Source organism: Capricornis sumatraensis, chromosome 1 (genome assembly GCF_032405125.1).
Source record: "Capricornis sumatraensis isolate serow.1 chromosome 1, serow.2, whole genome shotgun sequence".
Classification (NCBI taxonomy): domain Eukaryota; kingdom Metazoa; phylum Chordata; class Mammalia; order Artiodactyla; family Bovidae; genus Capricornis; species Capricornis sumatraensis.
Genome location: NC_091069.1, coordinates 45488502 through 45498124, shown reverse-complemented (window position 1 = coordinate 45498124; position 9623 = coordinate 45488502).

Genomic DNA, 9623 nt, shown 5'->3' with positions numbered 1-9623 from the left:
TGCCAGGCTTCCCTGTCCTTCACTATCTCCTGGTTTTTGCTCAAACTCATACCTATTCAGTCAGAGATGCTATCTAACCATCTCTTCCTCTGCCTACTCCTTCTCCTCATGCCCTCAATCTTTCCCAGCATCAGGGTCTTTTCCAAAGAGTTGCTCTTTGCATCAGGTGGCCAAACTTTTGGAGCTTCAGCTTCAGCATCAGTTCTTCTAGTGAATATTCAGGGTTGATTTCCCTTAAGATTGACTGGTTTGATCTCCTTGCTGTCCAAGGGACTCTCAAGAGTCTTCTCCAGCACCACAATTTATAAGCACCAAATTCTTCAGTGCTCAGCTACTTTATGGTTCAATTCTCACATTCATACATGACTACTGGAAGAACCACAGCTTTGACTATACAGACCTTTGTTGGCAAAGTGACGCTTCTGCTTTTTAATACATTGTCTAGGTTTGTCATAGCTTTCCTTCCAAGGAGCAAGTGTCTGAATTTCATGGTTGCAGTCACCATCTGCAGTGATTTTGGAGTCCAAGAAAATAAAATCTGTCACGGTTTTCACTTTTTCCCCATCTATTTGCCATGAAGTGATGGGATCAGATGCCATGATCTTAGTTTTTTGAATGTTGAGCTTTAAGCCAGGTTTTTCACTCTCCTCTTTCACCTTCATCAAGAGGCTCTTTAGTTCCTCTTTGATTTCTGCCATTATTATCTGCATATCTGAGCTTGTTGATACTTCTCCTGGCACTCTTGATTCCAGCTTGTGATCCACCCAGCTTGGCATTTTGCATGATGTATTCTGCATGCTGCTGCTGCTGCTAAGTTGCTTCAGTCATGTCCAACTCTGTGCAACCCCATAGACCGCGGCCCACCAGGTTCCTCTGTCCCTGGGATTCTCCAGGCAAGAATACTGGAGTGGGTTGCCATTTCCTTCTCCAATGCAGGAAAGTGAAAAGTGAAAGCAACAGTCGTGTCTGACTCTTAGTGACCCCATGGACTGCAGCCCACCAGGCTCCTCTGCCCAAGGGATTTTCCAGGTAAGAGTACTGGAGTGGGGTGTCATCACCTTCTCCATAGAAGTTAAATAAACAGGGTGACAACATATGGCCTTGATGTACTCCTTTCCCAATTTTGAACCAGTCCATTGTTCTATGTCCAATTCTAACTGTTGCTTCTTGACCCACATACAGGTTTCTCAGGAGACATGAAAGGTGGTCTGGTATTTCCATCTCTAAGAATTTTCCACAGTTTGTTGTGATCTACACAGTCAAAGGCTTTAGTGTAGTCAATGAATTAGAAGCAGATGTTTTTCTGGAATCTGTTGCTTTCTCTATTATCCAATGAATGTTAGTGATCTTCGGTTCCTCTGCCTTTTCAAATCCCAGCTTGTACATCTGGAAGCTGTCTTTATGCTGAATCATAAAGCAACTCTATGTTTGACACTTCAAGTAACTGCCAAACTGTTTTCCAATGTTATCCCACCAGCAATGGACTTTAATTTGTTATTGTCTGTCTTTGATTTTAAGCCCTTTAGTGGTTAATTCAATATGGTTTTGATTTCTATATCCCTGATGGTAAATGACATTGAGCATTTTTCAAATGATTATTAGTAATTTATAGATCATTTTTGGACAAATGTCTATTTTAATCCTTTACCAATTTAAAAATTGGGTTATTTGTCTATTGTTAAGTTGTATTAGTTCTTTATATATTCAGGATAGAAGCCCCTTACCTGATAGGTGATTTGCAAATATTTTCTCCCATCTATTGGCTGATATACACTTTCTTGATGATGTCTTTGAAGTACAAAAGCTTTTAATTTTGCTAAAGCACCATCTATTTTTCTTTGTTATTCATGCTTTTATGATCACATCTATAAAACCATTACCAGAACTTCCCTAGTGATCCAATAAAATTCTGTGCTTCCACTCTATGGGGTGCAAGTTCAACTCCTGGTCAGGGAACTAAGATCCCACATGCTGTGTGGTGTGGCCATAAAATATAATAATAATAAACCATTGCCAAATCTAAGGTCACAATATTTACTTTAATTTTCTGTTATAAGTTTCATACTTCTAGCTGTTAACATTTAGGTTGATGGTCCATTTTGTGTTAATTTTTGTATAAAGTTGTTTTCGTTCTCTTAATCTTCACAGTATATTCAAGTTATCGTGACTCAGGTATCTCTGTCTAAAGAGGGTTCAAAAAACCTTAGCAATTCATACTGGAAGAGATTGAGCTTTTGGGGCTGGATTGCTATTGAAGTAAGTTATAAGTAACATACTCTAGAAAGAGTAACATGTTCTAACAATGGTTTTACTTATAATTTATCATAAATAATTTAAAGATTACAGAATTGACTTATGATTACTCTTTCCTTTAGAAATGGGTATAAACAATTGAGTTAGGAACAGATACATTTAGGAACAGTATCTTTCATGTTCTTAAAAGACACCTTTCTGCCTTCATGTTCACTGTGGGAATTGTGACTATAAACTTTCAACTTTTGGTCAATCAGAAAATTAGAGTTAGATAAAACTAACAAAAAAATTAGCCTCATCTGGGAAAAAAATAGCCCCAACTCTCTTAAGACTGTAAAACCTAGATTATTGTTATGAGAAATTCTAAGTGCCTCTTTTTGATTTTGCACACATGTACCCGTTTGTTGGGCTTTCCTGGTGGCTCAGATGGTAAAGAATCCATCTGCAACGAGAGACCCATTTGTTAAAGGCAGGCATTTCTGAGATCACAGAATTAGAGCTGGAAAGGGTCTTAAGCGTTTATCTCTTCTAACCCTTACCTCTTGGTGACAAAGTATTATCTTCCTATTTACATTTCCCAAAGTAAAAGTTTCCCATTTATCATTTTACAGATGAGGCAAATGAAGCAACTCTCTTCTCTGCTTCATTTCTTGGCTTCCTCCTTTTTCAGTTGGGCTTGCTTTAGTGGAGGTCACTGGCAGCAGAATACTTAGCGTGATAGCTACCAACTCAAGAGGAAATTGCTTCTCTTTCCTAGTCACTCTACTTCTACTAATTTCCCCAGAATTGTGTCTGCACAGTTTGACTTGGAGATGTATCTGTGTCTCTATCTCTATCCACTTTTCCTGTTCCGTCCAGAGGTTATGTGAGCTCTGAGAATGACCCGATTAATAAGTGATGGAGCTGCAACAGTTCTCTCAAATTCAGCCTCATCCTATGCTCAGTGCACTTCACCATAACTGGCTTGATTCTCTCCAGACTACAAGAGAATAATGGATTTCTTGTATCTCTTTTAATTTTGTCTTAAGCTGTTACTTGAATATTTTGTAAGCTATTAATTAGTTATAGTTTACATTTTTATATTTTGTACAATTTTTCCCTCTGAAATAAGTTTAAATTTCTTGAGCTCTCCAACTGTGACTTACACAGTTATGTAAAATTTTCATACATTTTAGAAATGTGTGTAGTTTTTTAAAATAATTTATTTATTTAATTTTGGCTGTGCTGGGTCTCCATTGCACATGGGCCTTCTCTAGTTGCAGTGAGCAGGGATTGTGATGCACGGGCTTCCCATCGAGGTGGCTTCTCTTATTGTGGAGCACAGGCTGTAGGAGCATGGGCTTTAGTACTTGTGGTTCATGGGCTTATTACTCCACAGCATGTGGGATCTTCCTGGACCAGGAATTGAACCTGTGTCCTCTGTGTTGGCAGATACATTCCCAGCCACTGGGCCACCAGGGAAGTCCTATAGTGTTTTGTTTTTTTTTTAACAGCAATACTTTCTTGCCCATATTAGCGAAAGCGAAGTCATTCAGTCGTGTCCGACTCCTTGCAACCCCATGGACTGCAGACTACGAGGTTCCTCCATCCATGAGATTCTCCAGGCAAGAGTACTGGAGTGGGTAGCCGTTTCCTTCTCCACTTGCTCATATTAGGCACTTGGTAAATATTTGCTTATTTGACCCACCCGACTTGACACTGATGCAGAGAATAGAATCTTCTATACAGAATATGATGACAAGAAGGGAGTCAAATGTCAGCTCCAAATTAGAGGGTCATGGGGAAAATACCCAGCATGACCATGACATTCATGGTTCTAAATCTGAATAAAACAATTCAAGCCTGTAAAAAGTACCAGTAAAAACTATCCATTTTATCATATAAAATACAGAAGATATCGGTAGGAATAGAACATTTTGTGAAAGAAGAGTCTTCACTCACTCCCAGACTGACGTGTGTAGATTCAGAATCAGGACACATTAGATGTACTAGGAATGGATTTTTTCTGGGGAGCATTTTTATTTTTATCAATTAGATATGATTTATAACCAGAAAGTATAGATGGCAGCTTTTATATAGTGAGAGAACATTTTAAAGAGTACATAATGGTTTATACAATACTTTCAATCTAAGACTACAGTTATGCAATTTTAATCCTTATTTTTATTGTAAAAATAAATCTAAAAACATTAAAGGAGAATTTAAGAAAATGGTATCACTCATAATCTTTACATTCTAACATATATTTGTGTACTGAGTATTCTCTTATATATATCTATTTTTACATTTAAAAAGGTCATAGAATGCTTACAAGATAAATGCCAACTTTTATTTTACCCCTCAGAGCATCTAGGAAGGTAGTTAAAATATTTCTGAATAAAGGGCAGTGAAAATAAGCTTTTATTATTTTATAAAGGAGTGAAAAGGGATATCAAATAGGATGGGTGTGTTTCTTAAAATACTATCATTCTTAAAAGTTTCATGGATGCATTGATCAAATTGTTTTGGCTAACATTTAACAGATTTCAGATAATCTCTCTCAGACAATGTAATTTCAGTTTTGGTATGTGTTAATTTTGTATTTTTACAGTTACAATAGTGTTGTTTTATATTCATAATTTTAAAAAATGGATCAATATCTCTAAAGTGGTTCAGTGAAGCATAAAAAGAGTAAAACAGTAAGGTAAATATTACTACAATTCAAGTGAATTAAAAACACAAATTGTAAACAGTATCTTTACAATTGCATAGTGCAAGTACAGATTATAAACCTGTGTGAAGAGTGACAAAGTCTATTAGCGATTTTTCACAAGCAACCACAAAGAAATAAAGGTGTAAATTATAAATACAACAATAAATGTCTGAAAACTGGATTTCATTGAGGGAGCAATCTGTTAATATTAGTCCCCAGTGCATTGGCTTTTATAACACTTCTCTTAAGTAGTTTTTGTGTCATTGTTAAACAACACACAGTCACCTCTCATCAACTGAGATTTTATAAGGCAAACACTAAATCATAGTTTCTAACTGATGAGGAATGTGAGCCCCATAAGGGCAGGAATTTTGTCCCTTTTGTTGTGCTGCATCTCCAATACTTAGCTCAATGCTTTAAGCTTAGTAGTCATTCAATTATTAAAAACTTAGCTAGTAAATTAATAAATATTACTTATAACAAGTTAATAAATTACTTGTTAATAAATGAATGGATTTTTAGCTAAAAATATCATCAAAGGAAATCAAAATCACAAAATTATCACTCAAGTCATATTCTTTTATACTTGTAGAAAAACTAGGTACAGGTTACGTTGTTGCAAAATCAGCTGAAAATTATTAAGATTTTAATAAGAGAAAGCAGAATGAACTATTGGCAAAACTGTTTGACCAAATATCATTCCTGGGCATTGTAAATATCCATACTACACAGTGTTGAAGGGCTTCCCAGGTGGCGCTAGTGGTAAAGAATTCGTCTGCCAGTGCAAGAGATGTAACAGATACAGGTTCGATCCCTGGGTCAGGAAGATCCCCTGGAGGAGGACATGGCAACCCACTGCAGTATTCTTGCCTGGAGAATCCCATGGACAGAAGAGCCTGGCAGGCTGCAGTCCATAGGGTCACACAGAGTTGGACACGGCTAAAGCAACTTAGCATGCACGCACAGTGTTGAAGGGCAGTTAATATTATGTAGCAGTGTAATTGGAGAAGGTGATGGCACCCCTCTCCAGTACTCTTGCCTGGAAAATCCCATGGACGGAGAAGCCTGGTAGGCTGCAGTCCATGGGGTCACTAGGAGTCGGACAGGACTGAGAGACTTCACTTTCACTTTTCACTTTCATGCATTGGAGAAAGAAATGGCAACCCACTGCACTGTTCTTGCCTGGAGAATCCCAGGCACAGGGGAGCCTGGTGGGCTGCCGTCTATGAGGTCACACAGAGTCGGTCACGACTGAAGTGACTTAGCAGCAGCAGCAGCAGTGTAATGGTTTCACTTTCCAGCATGACACGTATGAAGAAGTACTCAACAAGTTTCTCTGTTTATCACTAAGAACTGACTGTAGGATTTTAGTGATTATTATTTTGTCGGTTGTGAGGTAAGCTGGGGAAGAGGCATGCACAAGGTAGCTTTGGGAGTAGCTGGGAAGTGTGTTATTACAAGAATGAAAGAAGATGAGCAGTCAACAGCAGTCCTCCTGCTTTTATTTGGAAAAAGTTCAAAGAAAGAGTGAATATTTAAAATGTGATCAAATAAACATACGTCTTTTTAGCATGGGTTGTGTAAAGAAAGATGCATATGTACAATACTCCCCTTTTCTACTGAAACATACTAGTTCACAAGGGAAAGGTGCTTACAGAAGTTTTTGAAATAAGATATGGGACACCAGCAGTGCCAGATAACTACTTCTCAACAAGTGCGGCTTAGCACTATATATATTCAGTATCTAAAATAGAACCAAATTTATCATTTCAGGACAAAATATCATGGTTTTTAATGTTGAGGATATCAGGATTTCCTCAGAAAACTAACCTATGGCACAAAATCAACTCTTGCTCAACAGTTAACTTTATTTCCTTGGAGAAAAATATCAATGATTCATTATTGGGACTATTTAAAAATAGCAACAAAAGTTGCAACAAAATATAAAGAAATAACCAGCAGCTCTCATGAAGTGATCTTTACTTAACAGGCTATGTTCTACTCTCTGGAAGCCCAGTCATTGGTTGATTTACTCTAAAAAGAGAGATCTGGGATGATATTGCAGCTCTCTCTGGCTTCCATGTTACTTCCCTTGTCCTGGAACTGTTCTCCATTTTGCCCTGCCTAGCAGATTGCCCAAACTATGCATGAGTTAATCCTACCCTCTGAGTGTTGGGTTTGTTTTCCAGCTCTACTCATCTGGGGCAAGTTTCTGCAACAGGGCTAGTTTCCCTTGGCTCATGTCCAGTGCGCTGGTAAGTGAGGTTCTGCCTGATTTCAGCTTGCTGTGTTTTGCACTGTTTGAGATGGAGATGCTTTGATTCAACACCACATGGTGGGTATTCAGTGCCCTCCAAGACTGTGAATTCCTACTGGTTTTTCTTTGCCTTTCCTGTCTAGCCTCATTATTTCAGAAGATGCTAATTATATTATCTTGTTCATACTAAATATAGTCATCCAGGAATTATTCAGAACAAAACACTGGCATCATGCTATATCTGGTTACTTGCAATTTATTCCAACTATTGAAAACACAGAAGAAAAAAAAAGAAAAGCAGAGATCAGTCTACTCTTTATAAGTCATCAAAGGCTCTTAACATTTAATGGGAAATGACCAATAAACCTTGGCCAAGAATCCCTACTGATTTTATAGGACGTAAATTTATTAAATTTAGCAAACATTTTCTCAGAAAGGGCTCAAGCCCACCTAATTTCAACTCAAACTTTTTTTGCAATAATCGCAGTAATGGTTGACTTACTGGCAAAATGTAAATTCTCTCTGATAACTGCATTTATCTTGGCATATACACCATTTCTGTGCTGGGATTTTACCAACATTAAATTATCTTGAGTAATGTGAAAGATCAGACCCACAAAGGTACTCTAGAGTCAAGAACTGATATTTAGTTGGTCCTCAGTAAGAGAGCTGGGCCAGTGGTTCATGGCTGTCATCCATTCTAGATGATTGATGTCTTTGTTGCTAACATTTTGAGTATCCACATTTTGAAGATTTCTGAGCCTTCTAATCATTCATATGTTGCTCTGTACAACAGAGGTGGCTCAGTGGTAAAGAGTCCTCCTGCAATGCAGGAGTAGCAGAAGATGTGCATTTGATTTCTGGGCTGGGAAGTTCCCCTGGAGGAGGACATGGCAACCCCTCCAGTATTCTTGCCTGGAGAATTCCATAGACAGAAGAGCCTGGTGGGCTGCCATCCTTGGGTTTGCAAAGAGTCAGACACGACTGAAACAATTTAGCATGCATGCATGCATGCATAAACAGCAGGTGTCAGGCATACTGAATTACCAGTGGATGGTATCTGTAGACTTGTTTCTGTCTCTGTTTGAGTCTCAAGGCAGCCAAGGATGCTCCTGTGTCTCCGCCAACTAGACCCAGGTTAGCCTTTCCTAAATATTGTGGAACTGGATAAAATTGGGCATTTAGAACATAATCAAGGTCCTGGAGTTTAGTGCCATCTCAGGTTCAATGTGCAAAGGTTCATTATGGCTAACTGTAAGGATTCATTCATGGGTAATTGGAACAGAAACAATTTCATAAAAGAATATTCTGTTTTTAGTTGAAAGATGGTTTTCTGATGCAGCTTTCATGTCCACCAAAGAACTTGGGTCCTTTAATGATAGAGAAAAGAAGAGCTTCCTTTTAAGAAGATAAACATAGGTTTCTAAGCATTTTGTTAGAATTATTACTTTCAGTTGTATAGCAGGTACAGACCTCAAGTTTTACAAAATTCAGGTTTGTAAGAAATATAATTTCATTTTTCCATAACTCAAGCCAATTTCTAGTTCAAGCTCTGATTTCACAAGGGGTGGCAGATACTTAATCATAGTCAGTTTGGCATCTAAACTGAGGAGACTTCTATAGGATTAGCATGTCAGAGAAAGAGGATGAAACATTTGATCTTGGCTCCTCCTCTGCCATGCTGGCTCCCCTAAGATTTCCACTCTGTATCTTTCCTCAAAGGCAGCTGGCCCTACAGATTGCTGCTGGATTGACCTTGGCCAATCAGCAAGGTTCCTTTAGGTCTGTTGCTTCTGCTGTCTCTGTACCCTTTTGGGTATCTGGGGCTCACCATGTTGGGCTTCCAGAACCTCCATGGTACTATGCAAGATTTCACTGTCCACTATGGTAGCTACTAGTCACATGCAGCTGTTGAAATCTAAATTAATTAAAACTCAATAAAACTTTAGCTCCTTAGTTAGGCTAGCCACCTTTCTGAGCCCTAGTGGTTTTCCTCAATAGTCCTAGTGGCTAGAAGCTACTGTATTGGATACTCATGTATAGAACATTTCATTCAGCACAAAAAATGCTATTGAATTGGTCTTGCCTGGACTGGACACACGACCCAGCCTTTTCTTATCTTAGGGTCTTGCCACCTCCCTGGGCTCTAACAAATAAAATGAATGGAAATTATCTCTCTTGGCTCTCAGTTCCTATAGATAGATCCTGCCAAAGGCTTCTGCCAGAATAGAGTGAGAAGAGAGCAGTGAGTCCTGCTCTCTGGGACCCACCAGCATGTAGCCTCTCATTACTTTCCAGCCAACTTCTTAATCCCATTCCAGTCCAGGAAATCCATTTCTTATCTCTAGGCAAGGAAGTTATACTATTGTATATACCAGCACTGTCCAACAGGAAAATAAGGAAAGCCACATGTATAATTAA